We start from the raw sequence: 19,504 nt of genomic DNA on the forward strand, positions 1-19,504 counted from the left end.
GTGTGAATTGCACACATTTTGTTTTTTTTTTTTACTGGTGGTAAGACGTCTTGTAAGCCCGCACGGGTTGGTACCACCGAGCTTCCTATTTCTGCCGTGAAGCAGTAATGCGTTTCGGTTTGAAGGGTTTGAATGCCGTCGTACTGTAAAAGGTGAGACCTTACAACTTATGTCACGAAGTAGGTGGCGGCATTTACATTCAAAAATGTCTATGGGCTCCCCTAACCACTTAACCAGATGGGCCATGAGCTCGTCCAAAAAAAATAAAAAGAGGAAGGATGGATTATTAGTAGCCCGGAGGTCTTTCCAGTTTCACCAGGACATGTGGATGAGCACGGGCTCAGCCAGGAGGGATGGGATTAGCTAGCAGTTGCCCGGGCGCCCCCGGAGAATTACCAACTCAAGGGCAGCTGCTTCGCGAATGAGACTTTTGCGAGAATGTTTCTGATTTATTTATTTTTATTTATTTATTTATTTATTAAGTTGCACCAACAAAGTGATCATCAATACAAAACATTGACAAATTGACAAAAGTTCATGGCTGATGTCACCTCAATTATAGGTGCAATCGACAGTGCATTAACATCAAAAATAAAAAAAATATACAGCTAAGATTTGAATACATTTCATTCATTGCTTATGATTAATTTAATTGGGAGATGATCCGCGACAGATTTTTCCTGTAAGTAGTGAGACAATCAGAAAAAACATCTATTTCACTTAAAATAAGTTCAGCGCAATCGGACGACTCCGAAGGAACATTGACGGAGACCGCGCTACCGTGGACATTATTGTAGTCCCAAAGGATTCTGTTTATTTGTACGAACTAAGCGTCTTTCGGTGAAATTTCGCTTTTCTTGCTTCGTTTGCGCATTGAGAATATTAAAGAAGTTTACGGCGTTGCTGTTCTGAGCGAAACAGGAATAAGTAAACAAACGATATATTTAAGCTATTGCATAGATTTTATCGCGGGCCTTGAGCGCGGCTTGAGAGCGGAATCATGAAATTCCGTAACGAAAAAAACGTTCCACCCCTCACTACGCCTACTATGTAGCTCGCGTTCAACACATTCACACGTTGCGCTTGTGTAGTGTTTGTGAATAAGCGCGTGGCGTGACGTCACACTGCATGGGCATCATGATTCGTATTATTTTATTTGGGCCTTGCCATGCGAAGCGCCAAAAGCTTCTAAGTAATACGTACCTAACACATCTGTGTTCACGAATCTGATAGACTTGAGAGGCTATTTTAGCGTAACCTTAACTAGTAGGTGAGCTCACGGGGCTCAAGCCGGAGTGACGCTAACACTGGCCCTAGCAAGAGCAGTGCTTCGCAGAATCTACCACCGGATCGGAAACGCGACCCACTGAGAAGATCCGGCGAGAAACTCAGTGGGCTGTGTCTATGGGTTAATTCGCTCGTCGAGCCCTTCGTCGCAAGCGACGGGTTCGGCGAGGACGGTGACCGGTGAACAACCGACCGAATCGTATGAGGTTCGAGCAATTGTTTCTTTGTTTTTGAAAGAACAAAGACAATATCGACTTGAGAATTTATTATGGATTCGCAATAAAAATACAACGTCTCAGGAATCCGAAAGCACGAATTAGCATGTTTATCTCCATTGTTTTCAAGCGATTTAGCTCGTGGACTCTGACTATTGATTTAGGTGGACGTGCTCACGTACCTCTTTGTGTTAAGTGGTAATCCATAGATATTAAAGCTTTATTATTTTTTGTTTATCTCTCTGTTAATAGCCTTAGGGGACTATTTTGCCTTCGTCTCGGATAGTTGGCGAGTTCACGGGGCTCAGCTTTAGAGTATTTGCTACCAAGAGTACTGCTTCGCTGAATCTACCACCGGATCGGAATCTTTGCAGCGTGAACGTCATCATTTGCCACCAGATATTAGTTCGAAATGTCAGTCGTATTATTTAGAGACTGTTTCCCAAACGTAGGACTTCCTCGTAGTTGAAGTCGTCCTGGCCTAAAGGATAAGACGTCCGGTGCATTCGTGTTCAGTGATGCACCGATGTTCGAATCCCGCAGGCGGGTACCAACTTTTCAAATGAATTCAACGTACTCAAAAATGTTCACGAATGACTTCCACGGTCCATCGTGTAATGAAAATCAAACCCTGTAGTTACTGGTGGTAGGACGTCTTGTGAGTCCATGCGGGTAGGTACCACCCTGCCTATTTCTGCCGTGAAGCAGTAATGCGCTTAGGTTTGAAGGACGGGGCTGCCGTTGTAACTATACCGAGACCTTAGAACTGATATCTCAAGGTGGGTGGCGCATTTACGTTGTAGATGTCTATGGGCTCCGGTAACCACTTAAAACCCGGTGGGCTGTGAGCTCGTCCGCCTATCTAAACAATAAAAAAAATTAAAAATAGAAAAACCTGGCTATGAAAAAAAATTACCTATAAAGTTCCTCTGCAATAAATAAAAAAAACTACTCTTTACTTAAAATTACTCTTCAAGTTAATAAAATATTATAACTTAACTATATAAATTAACAATTTCAAAACGAGATTTCGCACTGAATTAGTTTTTGTAATTGCCGTTTGTAATAATTTAGTTCGGTCTTTTGTTGTTCGGTCGCGTTGTTCCGCACGACACGAGAATGACGGTCAGCTATTACGATCGCATAGAATATAGATCATTTGTCAGATATTGTTATCAGATGCTGTTAGATAAAATGACAAAGAAATATGGTACCTACCTAAATAATTAAAATTATTTCTTATTTCTGTAGTAGTAAATGTAGTAATCTATTTATATATACAGGGGTGCCGGAACATTGGAACGGAACATGATACCGGCATCTCGTTTTTACCATCGCACCGCCCGCCACCGGAGTAGAGTTCATTCATACTACCTGGAGCCACTGCGGTCATCCACATTGCGTTTCCAGAGGTCTTTTTTGCCACGTACCATCCGGCTATGGAATGAGCTCCCCTCCACGGTGTTTCCCGAGCGCTATGACATGTCCTTCTTCAAACGAGGCTTGTGGAGAGTATTAAGCGGTAGGCAGCGGCTTGGCTCTGCCCCTGGCATTGCTGAAGTCCATGGGCAACGGTAACCACTCACCATCAGGTGGGCCGTATGCTCGTCTGCTTACAGGCAATAAAAAAAAAAAACAAAATTAGGTCCCTCGTGTCGTGGGGTATCCGAATCACTCCCACGTATGTTCCGCAATTTTTGATAGTTTTCGAGGTATGATTTTTTTTCTAATTTTTCGAGAATTTTCGACATGGCCAGCTTAAAAATAAAATAAATAAAAAATTTGAAGACTTTTCGAGACTTTTTTTTGCAACAAATTTTCTACGAATTTTTCTTTTACGTATAAAATAATCAGCTTCGTAACTTTTTTGGAAGTTGTAAAAAATTTGGTGTAAAGAGAAAAAAAATTACGGTCGGTGAATAAGATTTACATTTTCAACTTTATTTTAAAAATCTAAACAGGTGATTAAACATTTTATTAAGTGATATTTTGTTTCTCGGTATATTTTGATTAATTTCTAGCATTCTCTATCGTTAATTAACCTTAAGAATGATAAAATTGCCAAAATATTTTTTTTTGTAAGACCAAAAATATTTAAGAATTTTCCACCTCGCTGTCTTTGAAGGCCTATTTTAGCCAAACTAGCCCATTAAGTACTACTTTTTTTTATTGATTATGAAAGCTGAGAGTCTAACGTATTTTTAAAAGTCACTTAGAAACTATTTAATCACCTGTTTAGATTTTTAATTTAAAGTTGAAAATGAAACTTATTGGGCTATGTCTGTGGGTTAATTTACTCGCCGATTGTACGAGGCTGGTGACCGGCTAATACACTGAGATGACGGTCCTTATTTCTACCCTCCATATTGCTGATAACAGTCATGTTGGCTGCCAATGATTAAATAAAACAAAATGTTCTTTTGGTCGTCACCTCCGTTAGATGGCGTTAACGGCGCCGCGAAAACCGTTGTACAATGAAAACGGGCATTTCACAACCGCAAGAAATACAGGTTTGAAACACGAGACCAGTTTTCGAAACGCCATTTACCGACACGAGTGAGCTGAGCTAGCTGATTCGTATTGCCAGTAACCTGGGAAGTAAAGCACCTTTTACGCCAGCAGAAGCAAGGTCCTGGCTGCAGGGTAGGTACAGTACAATCTGTTATACGAAATTGAGAAAAGATCTTTTTAGACAAAGACAAGGCTTATTATAGTGTGCAAGAATTTTTAAATGATAAGTGTTGTACATAATAAAATATTAGAATAAGAAGTGATAGAATGTAAAAATAGATAGATTTAGTAAATTTTGTGTTAGAATTAATATATAAAAATAAAATAAATTTTCGCATGCCTAAGCAGGCGAAATATATGAAACTATGTCCTATATACATAATATCTTGTAAACTATATTTCTGGCGAATAAAGATTTTCTTTCTTTCTTTCTTTCTTTCTTTCTTTCTTTCTTTCTTTCTTTCTTTCTTTCTTTCTTTCTTTCTTTCTTTCTTTCTTTCTTTCTTTCTTTCTTTCTTTCTTTCTTTCTTTCTTTCTTTCTTTCTTTCTTTCTTTCTTTCTTTCTTTCTTTCTTTCTTTCTTTCTTTCTTTCTTTCTTTCTTTCTTTCTTTCTTTCTTTCTTTCTTTCTTTCTTTCTTTCTTTCTTTCTTTCTTTCTTTCTTTCTTTCTTTCTTTCTTTCTTTCTTTCTTTCTTTCTTTCTTTCTTTCTTTCTTTCTTTCTTTCTTTCTTTCTTTCTTTCTTTCTTTCTTTCTTTCTTTCTTTCTTTCTTTCTTTCTTTCTTTCTTTCTTTCTTTCTAAAAAAGATTTGATTGATGAAATCTCTATATATAAAAATGAATTGCTGTTCGTTAGTCTCGCTAAAACTCGAGAACGGCCGGACCGATTTGGCTAATTTTGGTCTTGAATTATTCGTGGAAGTCCAGAGAAGGTTTAGAAGGTGAAAAAATATAAAAAAGCTCGTAATTATATAAAACCAAACAAATTTGTTTTTCCTTTGATGTGTCCCCTTGATGTGTCTTTTATTTATCGATTGAGGCACTGCGAAGTCTGCCGGGTCAGCTAGTGGACATATGAGTCGACTATTATCAAAGCCGGCAATCTGACTTTTGAACAATGATTGGTAAATCAGAAAAACGAATTATTGACTTTGTATTCCATTGGCAGTCACAAAACTCTTCGGAACGACATCTTAGATAAATAACAGGTTAAGTATTAACCTTTATTTAATGCAGGTTTTGAACCGTATTCTTTGAAGGAGACTATTATATTCAAATCAATCTGTATTGACATATCAATAACATTTTTTTTGTCCAAATGCACAGATTGCCACCTTTGATAATAGACGACTCATATAAAGATTTACGACGACAATGACAGCAATCGTGCCGAGTGGAATTAGGAATAGGACTGACTGATAGGGAGGATATTGTACTCTGATACCTTTCTTATTATTTTATATTATTATTATTTATCATATCTTATATTATACTAGTGGCCCCTGGTAGTTGAAATTTGACTTCGAATTCGAATAAAAAATTATAAGCTTGTAACACTATTAGGTATGATTCTATTGTCAAAGACTAATAATAATATACTTCTTTACTCACAGATTTCGCTAAGACTACACTTTAGACAAATATTAATAAAGACAAACCATATTTAATCTATTCTCAATTTGACCGCAGGCTTGCAATAAGAAAAGTTTGACAATAAACAAATAGTATGCATGCGTGTTGTGTCAAATACATGTTAGTGTGTGTAATGTGTTTTTTAATTGTTTTAATGTATTTTAATGCATAATTTAAAAAAAATATTAACATTCTACACTCCTTCTCTATATTCTCTATGAGTGTGCGAAATTTCATACTCCTCCGTCCGCGCAATTTTCCTAAAAATGGTTACAAACTTTTTGCTTCACGTATTAATATATAGATTATATAAGTGCTGATGCTATTCGGGAAAGGTGATGATGGAAGCAAACCTAGGAACCAGAGGGTATCATAACAAATCGATATTTCGACCTCGCTTCTTGACGAACGAAAGATATCGATTTATAATTAATTTATGTGCATAACAAGATTTAGAGGCGGCCAGAGCGACTCGCCGACATTCTCTTGGCGACCTTAGCTGTGAGTAAATGTTGAAGGATTTGTATATCTCTCCTTAATCGACCATGAAAAAAGAGGTGATTTTCGATTCGGTAATTATTATTTTTTATATCTCACATTTATAAATCAATACATAAACTACTTATTTAAAAATTTACAAAAAAAAAATATGGAAATTTTAAGAATTTTAACTATACTGAGACCTTAGAACTTATATCTCAAGGTGGGTGGCGCATTTACGTTGTAGATTTCTATGGGCTCCCGTAACCACTTAACACCAGGTGGGCTGTGAGCTCGTCCACCCATCTATGCAATATAATAAATAAATAAAAACTAGGGAGTTTAAAAACTGGAAGACATGTTTGATTCAATAATGAAGTTTGTTTTCATTTAAATAGATAAATAGTTTACTAACAATCACGCCACGTTAACTGGTCCCGTGATAAGTTCGTAAAGAACTTGTGTTACAGGTACCAGATAACGGAAATAAATGTAAGATTTTTATTATACACATACATATATTTAATATACATCCATAACCCTGGAAAAGACATTTATATTTATCATACAAATATCTTCCCTTGGCGGGATTCGAACCCGCGACCCCCTAGTGTAGTGACCATGTCACTTACCACTACACCAGACGGACGTAAATTATTTATAAATAAATAATTGAGAACAGATCACGCACAGTCATTCGGCCCTAATTTAGGACTGACTCGGTCGTGCAATAGTTAGCGCCTCTGACTGTCACACCTAGGGACGTGGGTTCGATTACCAGATCAGGCAAACATTCGTGCGATGAACTTTTTGCTTGGTGCGAGTGCTTTAACGTTTTCGATAGCGTAAAAGTTAACTCAAATCTGTATGGAGTTGAACAGCGCCCCTAGCGGCAAACGTAGGGAAACTTGCACTAAGCTTTGCACTAAGCTTTGCACTAAGCACACGGGTATGTTTGCTCAAGTCTGGGAGCTTATTCTCCACATATGCATTTACGCATTTACGTTGCGCACGTGGCGCATTTACGTTGTAGATGTCTATGGGCTCCAGTAACCACTTAACACCAGGTGGGCTGTGAAGTCGTCCATCCATCTAAGTAATAGAAAAACAAAAATATATATATGCATTTTGAAGCGAAAACTTCTTTAGAATCGTTGTGATTTCAAACCGGATGCAACGGAAAAAACGACAGGTAAGAGACACAAATACAAAAATGTGTAGGATGAAGCCAGCAAAGAATGAGACAGAAATATACATACTATTTAATACAGCGCCATCTGTGAGATTTTTTAATACTAACGTGTGTATGAAAGCTCTTGTTAATTTAGGATTATACGTGAAATTAAAATATCAATTCACAGAGGGCGCTACCTTACAATTATTTACTAATGACAAAATTTTACATATACTTAAGACGTTTAGGATAATTGTATTTTAATTTTGGAAGGTTTCACTTCTACCACGTGTGAATTGCACACATTTTGTTTTTTTTTTACTGGAGCCCATCGACATCTACAACGTTAATGCGCCACCCACCTCGAGATATAAGTTCTAAGGTCCTCTTGAATACCGTCTCAAACAGTTGTTGGCATACGTAAGATTATGGAAACAGTTAAATTTAACTATTTTTAGTTAGGTAAATGGCGACAGTGCGCCGACATAGGTACATTTCTAAATGCCAAATTGAACGAACTTAATTTACTTACATATAAAAAAGGTAATAATAATAGACGAGTAAGCCATTTCATACTATTTAATTTGAGGAAATTCTGGCGTAAGCCATACATCTATATCTATACTAATATTATAAAGAGGAAAGATTTGTTTGTTTGTTTGTTTCGAATAGGCTCCGAAACTACTGGACCGATTTGAAAAATTATTTTTCCATTAGAAGCCGACATTGTCCCTGATGAACATAGGCTACTTACTTTTTTTAATTTTTTTTTGATTTTTTTTTTGGTTTCATGTGTGTTTTAATGTTTCCGAAGCGAAGCGAGGGCTGGTCGCTAGTGTTTCTATAAAAGAGAACAGATGTTTTTTTATTGCGTAGATAGGTGACCTAGCTCACAGCACATCTAATGTTAAGTTAAGCAGCTACTGGAGTCCATTGAGATCACCACGTCAATGCCGCCACGCACCTCGAGAAATTAGGCCCGTCTCCCGATCATTTAGTAATTACGCAAATTACAATTATCGCGGGTTTTGGATTCTTTCTTACTCTCATTTCTTACTGGTGGTAGGACCTCTTGTGAGTGCGCACGGGTAGGTACTTACCGCCTTGCCTATTTTTACCGTGAAGCAGTAATGCGTTTCGGTTTGAAGGATGGGGCAGCCGTTGTAACTATACTGTGACCTTAGAACTTATATCTCAAGGTTAGTGGCGCATTTACGTTGTAGATGTCTATGGGCTCCAGTAATCACTTAACACCAGGTGGCTGTGAGCTCGTCCATCCCCGTCTAAGCAATAAAAAAAAAGGGTTTGATTTTTGTTACACCACACTATTCCTTCATCGTGGAATTGTATCTTATTTTAACTAAAATAAACACAAAAATGTTATACAAGACGACGTGTGAATTATTACGTATCTATTTGACACATTTACCTACATAACTCTTATTTGTTTTCTTACGCTAATCAAATTACAGATTGACAAAAAAATATATTAGGTAAGTATACCTATGTATAATAAAATTTTATAATAGTTTTGCTTGGGGTTTCGCTCGTGTTATAGTCGGAATTAAACCTATTTTTAACCGACTTCCAAAAGGTTATCTTTTCAGTCAATTCAATTTAAAAAAACGGGATTTTTTTGTAGAACAGGTACTTTTTAGACTTTTTACCGCTAATTTGTTTTTTCTGTGCCTTGACTTATGTGGAAGATACACCGGAATTTATATTATTAAGCTGTAGATTTGGTGGTAGGACGTCTTGTGAGTCCGCACTGGTAGGTACCACCACCCCGCCTATTTCTGCCGTGAAGCAGTAACGCGTTTCGGTTTGAAGGGTGGGGGCTGAACCTCCTCCGAGGTCCCCGCCTAGGGGGCCCGCGGGGTATGTGGGACTTGACGATCCGCAGAAGTTGGTACCGTATTTTAAGCCCGACGTAACTGACCCGAAAAGTAATTACACAATGGTTCATTGTGTTTTTAACAACGTCACTTTTCCCCCTTTGGACATTGCGCAAATACTTATTGTAGGTTGCAAGACATTTTGTAATGTTATTGTCTGATTATTATATAATAAGTCTAGGTCCTTGTGAAGACGGTGATATAATGTGATTGATGAGTGTGTCGAGATACGAGAACAGCTTGGTATTAGCACGTAGCTGGTTGTATTGGTGCTGTAGGTATCTCAGTGTGCTTAGTGCGAGTTTTTTAACGTTCTCGATAACGTAAAAGTTAACTCAAATTTGTATGCAGTTGGAACAGCGCCCCTAGCGGCAAACGCAGGAATTTGAGTTAACTTTTACGCGATCGATAACGTAAAAAACTCGCACTAAGCACACTGTTGGATATCGGTCTCAGCTGGACATCAGCTAGAGGTCGGGTCTGCGTCTGTTTGTGTACGAGATGAGCTTGGAATCTGTGTATACGTGCAGAGGACTGTATCTTTAGTAATGCAGCACAGAACTGGAGGTTAGAAATGTAGATTGCGTACGAGAATAGCTTCGAAACACTATAGAGTTGCAGAGGACTGTGTTTATAGCAGTGTTGTATAGGACTATTGGTACTGGAAATGTGGTTTTGAAGACGTCTTCTTAGAAATACGTGGACCGCGCACCGTACCAACGTTTCGATCCTGAAAGAGCTCAACATCAAGGAGAGACTATCGTCAACAGTCCAAATACGAATCCTCAAGTTCTTCGGGTACATCGCTCGTAATGAGGACTCCATTGAGCGGTTGGTGGCACCCTCAGAGACAGCCCACTGAGTTTCTCGCCGGATCTTATCAGTGGGTCGCGTTTCCGATCCGGTGGTAGATTCTGCGAAGCACGGCTCTTGCTAGGGTCCGTGTTAGCAACGTCGTCAGGTTTGAGCCCCGTGAGCTCACCTACTAGTTAAGGTTACACTGATATGGTCTCTCAAAGCTATCAGCTTAGGTAGGGAAAAAAAAAAGGTTGGTGGTGCAAGGGAAAGTGTAGGGCAAAAGGTCTAACGGACGATCTCCAACACGATGGACCGACCTCATCAAATATGTGACTCACTCCAACATAAATGATTGCTCTCACTCTGCGAAACATCGCGCCACATGGCGTCGCATTGCGAGAGCATCGGTATCGCAGGATCCGACTGATGCCTGACCACGACCACTCTGTCAAGAGTGTAGACCAGGAAGAAGATGAAGTATAGGACTAGAGATTACGGGTAGTTCAGTTTTGTGTCTGTTTGCTTAGTATCATTAGCGGGCTGCAACAAGTTCAATCCCTACATAGTATAAAACAAAGTCGCTTTCTCTGTCCCTATATCTGTCTGTCCCTATGTATGCTTAAATCTTTAAAACTACGCAACGGATTTTGATGCGGTTTTTTTTAATAGATAGAGTGATTGAAGAGGAAGGTTTATATGTATAATAACATCCATTAAATAGTGAAGAAATCAATAATAAATTACAGTTTCCGAAGCGAAGCGAGAGCGGGTCGCTGGTATATTATATAGATACCTGTGAACAGAGCAACTATACGTCCGGATTGTCTATACGTTTGTTTGACCTTACGTCGCATATTTGTTGAAGGTCGACTTGTACAAGTAAATCAGACTTCAGAAATCGTAGACTTGGCTCGTGAATATAATAATAATAATAATAAGCCTTTATTGCTGTTTTACTTACTAATTACTAACTAAATACATTACTTAATCATAAATAAATTTAAGTGCAACTTATAATCAATTATTCCGTTCGGCGTTCGGTGTGGTTTTAAAATCAGCTTGTCTCTCGACAAAGGCCTCGTCTAAAGATTGCCAATATTCTCGATTTTTGGCCATTCGACTCCAATGCGGGCCGGCTACGGCTACACTCTTTATATCATCTTCCCAACGTTTTGGCTATCTACCTTTTTTTCTACAGCCATCCCGTGGGTACCACTCAGTAATTATCAGGTCCATTTCTCGTATTTCTCTCTTAAGATATGTCCTGTCCATCTCCACTTCAGCTTTCTACTTATTTGGATCCAAATAAGGCTCGTGAATAATAATTATTTAATCATAAATCAATAAATGATCAGAATTTATAAAACAATCCTGTGAATCGGCTCTATATCTTTGATTGCGCTAGTGTAACCCTAAGGACTTAATGTTCCTTTTTATTTGTAATCTGCAGATAAATTAAGGGACCGAAAATCCTTTGTACTCTTGTAGGAAGATGAGCATACGGTGCACCTGATGGTGAATGGCTCTCGCCGCTCATGGGGGACAGAAATGCCAGGGACAGAGCCAAGCCACTGCCTAGCGATAAGTTACTCTCCACGAGCTTTGTTTGAAGAAGGAGATGCGATAGACCTCGGGAAACAATGATAATTTGTCCAACCCTTGCTAACTCACTTCCTTTATCTTACTTCAAGTACTAATAAGAAAACCAGCCACACTCCCGTTAATCCAATACCTACATAAATATGACGTCTTATTTCGGCAGCAAAGTGCTTGTGAAATGCGTCCTGCTGTGAACACTGGTCACCGTGCGACATATTTCTTGGGACGTAACATAAGCCATAGGTTTTAAGGCCAAACTTGTATATTTACATTCTTCATCGTTCCCTCACTGCTGAGGACCGCGATCCCATGTGACTTTCCTCCACAGTGTTCGATCATGGGCGGCATGGACCCAATGGTATAGACTACCACCAGCCGCTTCCTTAACCAGATCTGACCATCAGGCTGGTGTTCTGTCCACGCCACGCTCGCCTTCTATGCGACCCGAAATTTTATATTACTAGCGACCCGCTCTCGCTTCGCTTCGGAAACTGTAATTTATTATTGATTTCTTCATTATTTAATGGATGTTATTATACATATAAACCTTCCTCTTCAATCACTCTATCTATTAAAAAAACCCCATCAAAAGCCGTTGCGTAGTTTTAAAGATTTAAGCATACATATTTATTTTTTTTGTTTCTTAGATGGGTGGACGAGCTCACAGCCCACCTGGTGTTAAGTGGTTACTGGAGCCCATAGACATCCACAACGTAAATGCGCCACCCACCTTGAGATATAAGTTCTAAGGTCTCAAGTAAGTTACAACGGCTGCTCCACCCTTCAAACCGAAACGCATTACTGCTTCACGGCAGAAATAGGCAGGGCGGTGTTACCTACCCGCGTGGACTCACAAGAGGCCCTACCACCAGTAATTACGCAAATTATAATTTTTGCGGGTTTTGATTTTTATTACACGATGTTATTCCTTCACCGTGGAAATCATACATAGGGATATAGGGACAGAGAAAGCGACTTTGTTTTATACTATGTAATGAAGCTTGAATATACACAGAATGAAACGCTCAATGTACGATTCCCGACCACGGATCCTCTAAATCAAATAAACTTCTAAAATCACGTCCACGGATAACGAAAGTCTTCGAAAACAATTTTTTGCTTCACGAACACGAAACACCATTGCGACAGTTTAAATAAAATATTTCGCTGCGTTTTTGAGTGCCGCCTCTGCAACCCAACGAGGTCTGTGGCAACCACTGACCTTTATAAACGGCGACATTCTAAAAACGGTGTTTTATCGGAAAACGAAACACTAGGAACGAGATTTCGCGTCAAAACCGATAATTTGGTCGGGGTTTTTTTTTTTGATGAAGCGGTTTTTAAAGTTTTACGAGACAGAATGATTTTATTGATTTTGCGTTATTGACTTGAAAATAAAGGCACAAGGTCGTGTATAATTACGATTTAGAGCACGAAATGAATATTAAGAATTCTAGTTAGTTTTAATAACACTAGACGATGACCGAGCTTTGCGCGATTATTATTTTTTATAAATTGTGTTTTTTCGCAATTATATTTAAATACAATTGACATATTGATAAAATGATGAAGTATTCCAAGATCGTTTAGGCATTTTTAAGTGAACACGTGTGTTAAAAAGACAAATAATGTAAATAAGCAATCCATTTTCTTGGTCTAACCTTAAACCAAACACTCATTGGCTTCGGGTGGCTTAACAACGCCATCTGCTGAAATAGCTTTAGTGTTATTGTGTCTTTAAAGCGGTTAGTTGTTCTCATTTATGAAAAATAGTATTATTATTCGCCAATAGATGTCGGGAAGAGTCATGAAGTTGATTATCGATAAAGTTGATTATTGAAAACACGAATAAAACAACATTTTCTGAAAATAAATCGTAGCTAGATCGATTTATCGTCCCCGAAATCCCCTGTTTACTAAATTTTATAAAAATCATTGGAGCTGTTACCGAGTTTCAGATTATATATATATACAAGAATTGCTCGTTTAAAGGTATAATAAAATGTGGCGATTTTTATGATTAGTTGAATTGATCGAACAATTATTGGGTAGAGTTTGAGAATGTGACGAAATGACTTGGTCTTATGCGTGGAGGTGGACGGTGGCATATTCATGATTATAAGCTCCTGTAACCACTTAACACACGACAGGCTGTGATCTGATTCATCTAAGATAAATAAATTGAAAATAACACATGCCCATTGAATTGTGGTTTGTTTATCGGAAGACAGAAATTTACTTGGTAATCACAGCTGGAAGAGGTTTAACGAAAGCCTGAATTGAGCTAATGACATTTTCAAGATGAATTTGTGCAGAGCCATAAGATTTGCCATAAGACTGTCAGTCTACCGAGCAATTACCGTGCGCAACCTTGCTAGACAGATACATGATATGAATCGATCGATATGAGTCGATATGAATCTTTGCATATCGACAGTTTCTCCATCAAATTGGACCATTAATTTCCTAGTGGAATTACGTATTGTGATCTCCCAAGGATTCTGTTTGAAGAACGAGTAAGCTCGCAATGGACTTACATTCAAGATGTGCGACACAATGACAAGGATGTTAGCGTAGTCGAAGTCCTGGTCTAGAGTAGAAGACGCCTGGTGTATTCGTCGACTGTGTCGGTGTTTGAACAGATTAAGCCCGCAGGCGGGTGCTAATTTTTCTGATGAAATATGTACTTCACGATTTCCCAGATTGTAAAATAGCTTCGTGTAGTAAAATAAGAAAAGAAATAATAATTTACGTATTTACTTAACAATTGAGAAATAGACCTTAAGTCTCGAAGTGAATGACGAAACTCACGTTGAGGTAGCTCCGGTAGTCACTCAACACCAAGTAGACCGGGATTTCGTGGACCGGTCTAGGTAAAAAACGGTATAGCTCGTCACAATGGACCCGACGACGTCTGGTTTTGACATCTTTCTTCAATACCTGACTTATAGGCACAAACGTCAGTAGCATTGGGCCACACCGTCCCCGCGTCAAAACGCGTCCTGACGCCATTCGAATCATCGCAAAGCCAAGAATTTTCCACAAGTCTAAAACGAAAGTCGTATCGAATCATTTTAAATCGATTTCTCGATTGCGATGACAATTGTTTTACGTAATCGAGCGCTGTCGCGATTTGTTTTGTAATTGTCCAAGCAAACATATTTGAGAGTGTCTTTTTGTCCCACTTGTTGGGACCGATTTAAAGGATGCTGATGGTGCAAAGTATACAACATCGATGCCGGCTGTAAGGTTCAATATTTATATACCGCGGAAGAAAACGCAAAATGACGTTTGACGTTTAGGAACATTATCTCTGAAAGCCATCACTCACGAACTTTGGTCATAGATAATAACCACTTAACACCAGGTGGCCTGTGAGATCGTCCACCCATCTAAGCAATAAAAAAAAAACTTTTTACAAAGTTATTAATTGTTGGACTAAAACTAAAATAGAACTTTATTTCCACAAATCGACTTGTTATTTTTGCCGAACGTGGACAGTGAGTCAACTCCAGCTGGAATTTTGGGTCCTAGTTTGGTATAGATAGGTTTTTGGCTGCGTTGCCTAAAATAACCTCACTCTATTTTCGGCGGAGGGTGTCAGAAATAGCGTGTAAGGGCTTCTATGGAGTATGTGCGAGGCGTTTTCTGAATACCATATCGTGATTGAAACAAGAGTTGTAGGTCCACAAGTATGTACCACTATCCTGCCTTTTTTATGAAGGAAAGATTGCTGGTAGCCCGGAGGCCTTTTCAGTTTCACCAGGACATACGGGTGAGCACGGGCTCAGCCAGGAGAGGCGGAATTTTCAAACAGCTACCCGAGCACCTCTAAAGGCGACCTAACAAGTCAAGGGCAGCTGCTTCGCGAATGCACCCACTACCGGATCGGAATCGCGACCCGCTGAGAAGAACCGGCGAGAAACTGAGCTGATTCTGAGACGGAGCAGTCACTCCAGTAACTTCAATCCAGTTCGAAAAGCAGTTGCAGTTTTAGTGACGCTATTGAACCATGAAAGTACTAAATCCAGTTCAACCAGGAGAAGACTGGTGGTAGGTGGTACGACCTCTTGTGAGTCCGCACGGGTATGTACCCTGCCTATTTCTGCCGTGAAGCAGTAACGCGTTTCGGTTTGAAGGGTGGGGCAGCCGTTAAACTATACTTGAGACCTTAGAACTTATATCTCAAGGTGGGTGGCGCATTTACGTCGTAGATATCTTTGGGCTCCAGTAACCACTTAACACCAGGTGGGCTGTGAGCTCGTCCACCCAACTAAGCAATAAAAAAAGGAAGATACATTATTGATTTAGACGAATTTGTTAGAAACACCCGTTTTTAAAAGTCACACGTCTTTTCAAATGTCGCTGTCTAGCCCGTAACGAATTGACAAGCGCGAAGCAGTTACGAGTCTTTGCGTAAGCCGTATCTAGGCCAAGACGTTACGACCGGTCAACAATCGGCACACGAAATCATAAGTCAACAGTCAAACGTTGCATCTGTTTATTAGCTAATCAACCCTGATCTTAAATGGGCTCAAACGACTTTGCAATTGCAAGACCGTAGTCAAATCATTTTAGGCCAAATATCTCGGAAAATCGACATATCTACCCAGTATATTACTACGTTAAAACTTAGACCTTTGACCTCTGATTTTAAAACTTGCGACCATCCAATTATATGCGAGTTAAGAGAATAGTTTTAGGATGCCAAAATACAAGTTTTTATTTTTTTATTGCTAGGTTTTTACTTACAAGTTTTTATTTTTTTATTGCTAGGTCTCAAGTATAGTTACAACGGCTGCCCCACCCTTCAAACCGAAACGCATTACTGCTTCACGGCAGAAATAGGCAGGGTGGTGGTACCTACCCGCGCGGACTCACAAGAGGTCCTACCACCAGTAAGAAGGTATGTCGATTTTCCGATGTCAACCCCCAATAATAACTGGACTTACTGAACATGTCCATGTTGATATCAGATTTGAGGATGTCGCTGCTGCAAGAGAACACTTATTGGTACTGCTGGTTCTAACACTACTACGTTATATTAGATTAGTTAATGTTGCTTTCGAATGTTTAACAGCACACGGCTTAGATTAGCGAACGATAATCCGTCCATGGACAGCAACAGGACCTTAGTAAATTCACGAGAGCTCTTTTTAAATTTCGCTTAATACTCCAGTGGGTTGGCCATATATGCCATAGAATTGACGATCACTAGAGCAGACCGTTTCTCGAGCGGAGACCGTGCAGCGGAAAACGTAACGTAGCCTGGCTAGGTGGTGCGATGACCTCCGAACGGTGGCCAGCAAGAAGTGGATGAGAAGAGCTAAAGACGTTGCAGGTGTTTATGGGCTCCAGTAACCACTTAGCACCAGGCGGACTGTGAGCTCGTCCTCCTAATATGCTATGTAATGAAAGAAAAAAATCCAATAAATAGACAAGGTGATGTAGAGCCAGTATTATTAGCTCAGCTATCAGTAGCTTGGCGAAATTGGAACTGGAGTGATGGATTGATAGACTTGTCACCAAGACGGTCTGCTTTCTTCCTCCTGAATCGAAGCTTCTGAGGAGAGCTAAAGCCGGGCTCAGTGGTGTGGATTTGGAGAGGCCTATGTCCGGCAGTGGACGACTGTGGGCTGGTGATGTGATGTGGTGTTAACACGCTTACTGCTATGTAGGTCACCGGTGCCCTACGCGGCGCACTGAAGTAATCATGTCGATTGCTGTTATTAAGCGCCTGGATTGCCTAACTTTGTCTTCTTTTAGTTTTTAATGTATGTTTTAGTAGAGCTGGTGAACTGGTGGTAGGACCTCTTGTGAGTCCGCGCGGGTAGGTACCACCGCCCTGCCTATTTCTGCCGTGAAGCAGTAATGCGTTTCGGTTTGAAGGGCGGGAGAGCTATTGTAACTATACTGAGACCTTAGAACTTACATCTCAGGGTGGGTGGCGCATTTACGTTGTAGATGTTCTAACTAGTTAACACCAGGTGGCCTGTGAGCTCGTCCGACAACCTAGCAATAAAAAAATTAAATAAAAAAATCCCGAAAATATGCAAAAAAAAAAAAACCTTATTATGATCTCCCAAATAATTATGAATAGTTTATACATTTTATTTAAATTGCGTATTTATTTTAGGAAATTCTGCCGAAAAAAAAAAGGTTGGGTAGTATTTTTCACGGTACTGCAGTAGCAAGAGTTAGTATCAATAAATTAGTATAAATTTTCTCGTTAAAATCTATATATGAAAAGCTAAAATTGTTTTTGTGATGAACTTAACTTGAATCAGGTTTCCACGAAACACTACAACTATAACAATGACGTCAAATAATATCTATGTTGTAATGTTTTTTTTTTGGAACGACCTAACCTAAACGGGAAAAAGCGTCCGTAACGTAAGATTTTTATTAGTAATACACACAGTCTACAACTTAACCTTGTAATAACGTACAAATTAGTAATGCACACAGTGTACGACTTAACTTTGTAATAACGTACAAAATGTAACATATTTTTTTATCATTCATTGACCACGATCTCAGAGCGTTCGTTTGCGCAATACACTAACTCTTATGCGAACAACCGTGAATGAAGTGTACCACAATAAGTTGGCATGTTACCGAATGACCGTGGGTTGTTGCGAAACCTCCAGTTTTATTTCCTTTATACCTATAGAACTTAAAATTAATATTTATATAATAAGGAGCTTCGTTTCTATCCGGTGTCCCGCGACACCACACATCTTTTTGTTTTTTAATTCCATTCAAAACTCACCAGTGGTAAGGTTAGTCCAGAATATTCTTCAAAACGCCTTCTGTTCACTAATGTCTTCGTAACAAAGTTACGACATAACACAAAAAAAACGCTTTCCCGCCACAAAAGATTCACCCGAAATAATAAATATAATATGAGAATGTTATATAAACAATGATGGCGTACAAAGCGAATTTTAAATACAAATAAATAAACTCTCGAATGAATTCCCGGAGATTTTGGGCGAGACCCTTCTCTTTGCTATCGATATTTTTCATTTATTTCTCAAACGCCAATTGGTTTTTGTTATACCTGAAACAAATAGATGTTTTTAGTTTTATGCAAAACAAAATGTAACTATACTTGAGACCTTAGAACTTTATATCTCGTTGTAGATGTCTATGGGCTCTAGTAACCACTAAACACCAGGTGGGCTGTGAGCTCATCCAACCAACTAAGAAATAAAAAAAATAAAAAAATGGCGGCTATTGGAAACTTCTAGAATGGAGTAACGTAGTGCGGGGTTAACAGCGCGGAATCGTCCATGGGCTGACGGATGAGACGCCCGGTTTATTCGTATCGAGTGAACTGGCTATGAACTTAGTAAATAATTTTAGAATTTACCCAAAGACTTCTCCGATTAAAGCATGACATCCGGTAATTCAGTAAAAACAAAAAATTCTATGAGTAATAATTACTGGCTGTATTGTAGATGCCACCATTCTGATCACTGAGTCATAAATAACCAGTGCTATATAGTCTTCATAATGTCCATTACAAATCGATTATCGCACGAAAAAATTGCTTTTAATTTAAAAATCTATGCTTACAATTTTTTCTTTAATGAGTCATCTACAATTGTTTTATCTATAATCTATATATTAATACGTGAAGCAAAAATTTTGTATCTCTTTTTACGAAAATTGCGCGGACGGAGGAGCATGAAAATTTCCACACTTATAGAGAATATAGAAAAGAAGTGCACAATGCTAATATTTTTTTAAAATAATGCCTAAAAGATACATTAAATCAATAAAGAAAACATTACACACACTACCATGTATTTGACACGCACACATATACTCTTTGCTTATTGTCAAACTTTTGTTATTGCTTAGTCTGTAGTCAAATTGAGAATAGGTTAGTGTTGTTTATCTTTAATATT

The 19,504-nt window shown here is 38.8% G+C and overlaps 1 protein-coding gene across 3 annotated transcripts in view; it reads right to left on the reverse strand.

Annotated features, from left to right (window-relative positions):
- LOC101740962 (zinc finger CCCH domain-containing protein 13) overlaps positions 1–19,504 on the reverse strand; it is a 69,769-nt gene that overhangs the window by 33,747 nt on the left and 16,518 nt on the right. The window contains exon 2 of one of the 3 annotated variants that reach the window (XM_012689412.4): positions 18,361–18,651. The exons of the other annotated variants lie outside the window; for them this stretch is intronic. The gene's annotated coding sequence lies outside the window, so the exon portion shown is untranslated. The remainder of the gene's footprint in view (positions 1–18,360; positions 18,652–19,504) is intronic. 3 annotated transcript variants of the gene reach the window in all.

This window comes from Bombyx mori, chromosome 2 (genome assembly GCF_030269925.1).
Source record: "Bombyx mori chromosome 2, ASM3026992v2".
Lineage (NCBI taxonomy): Eukaryota > Metazoa > Arthropoda > Insecta > Lepidoptera > Bombycidae > Bombyx > Bombyx mori.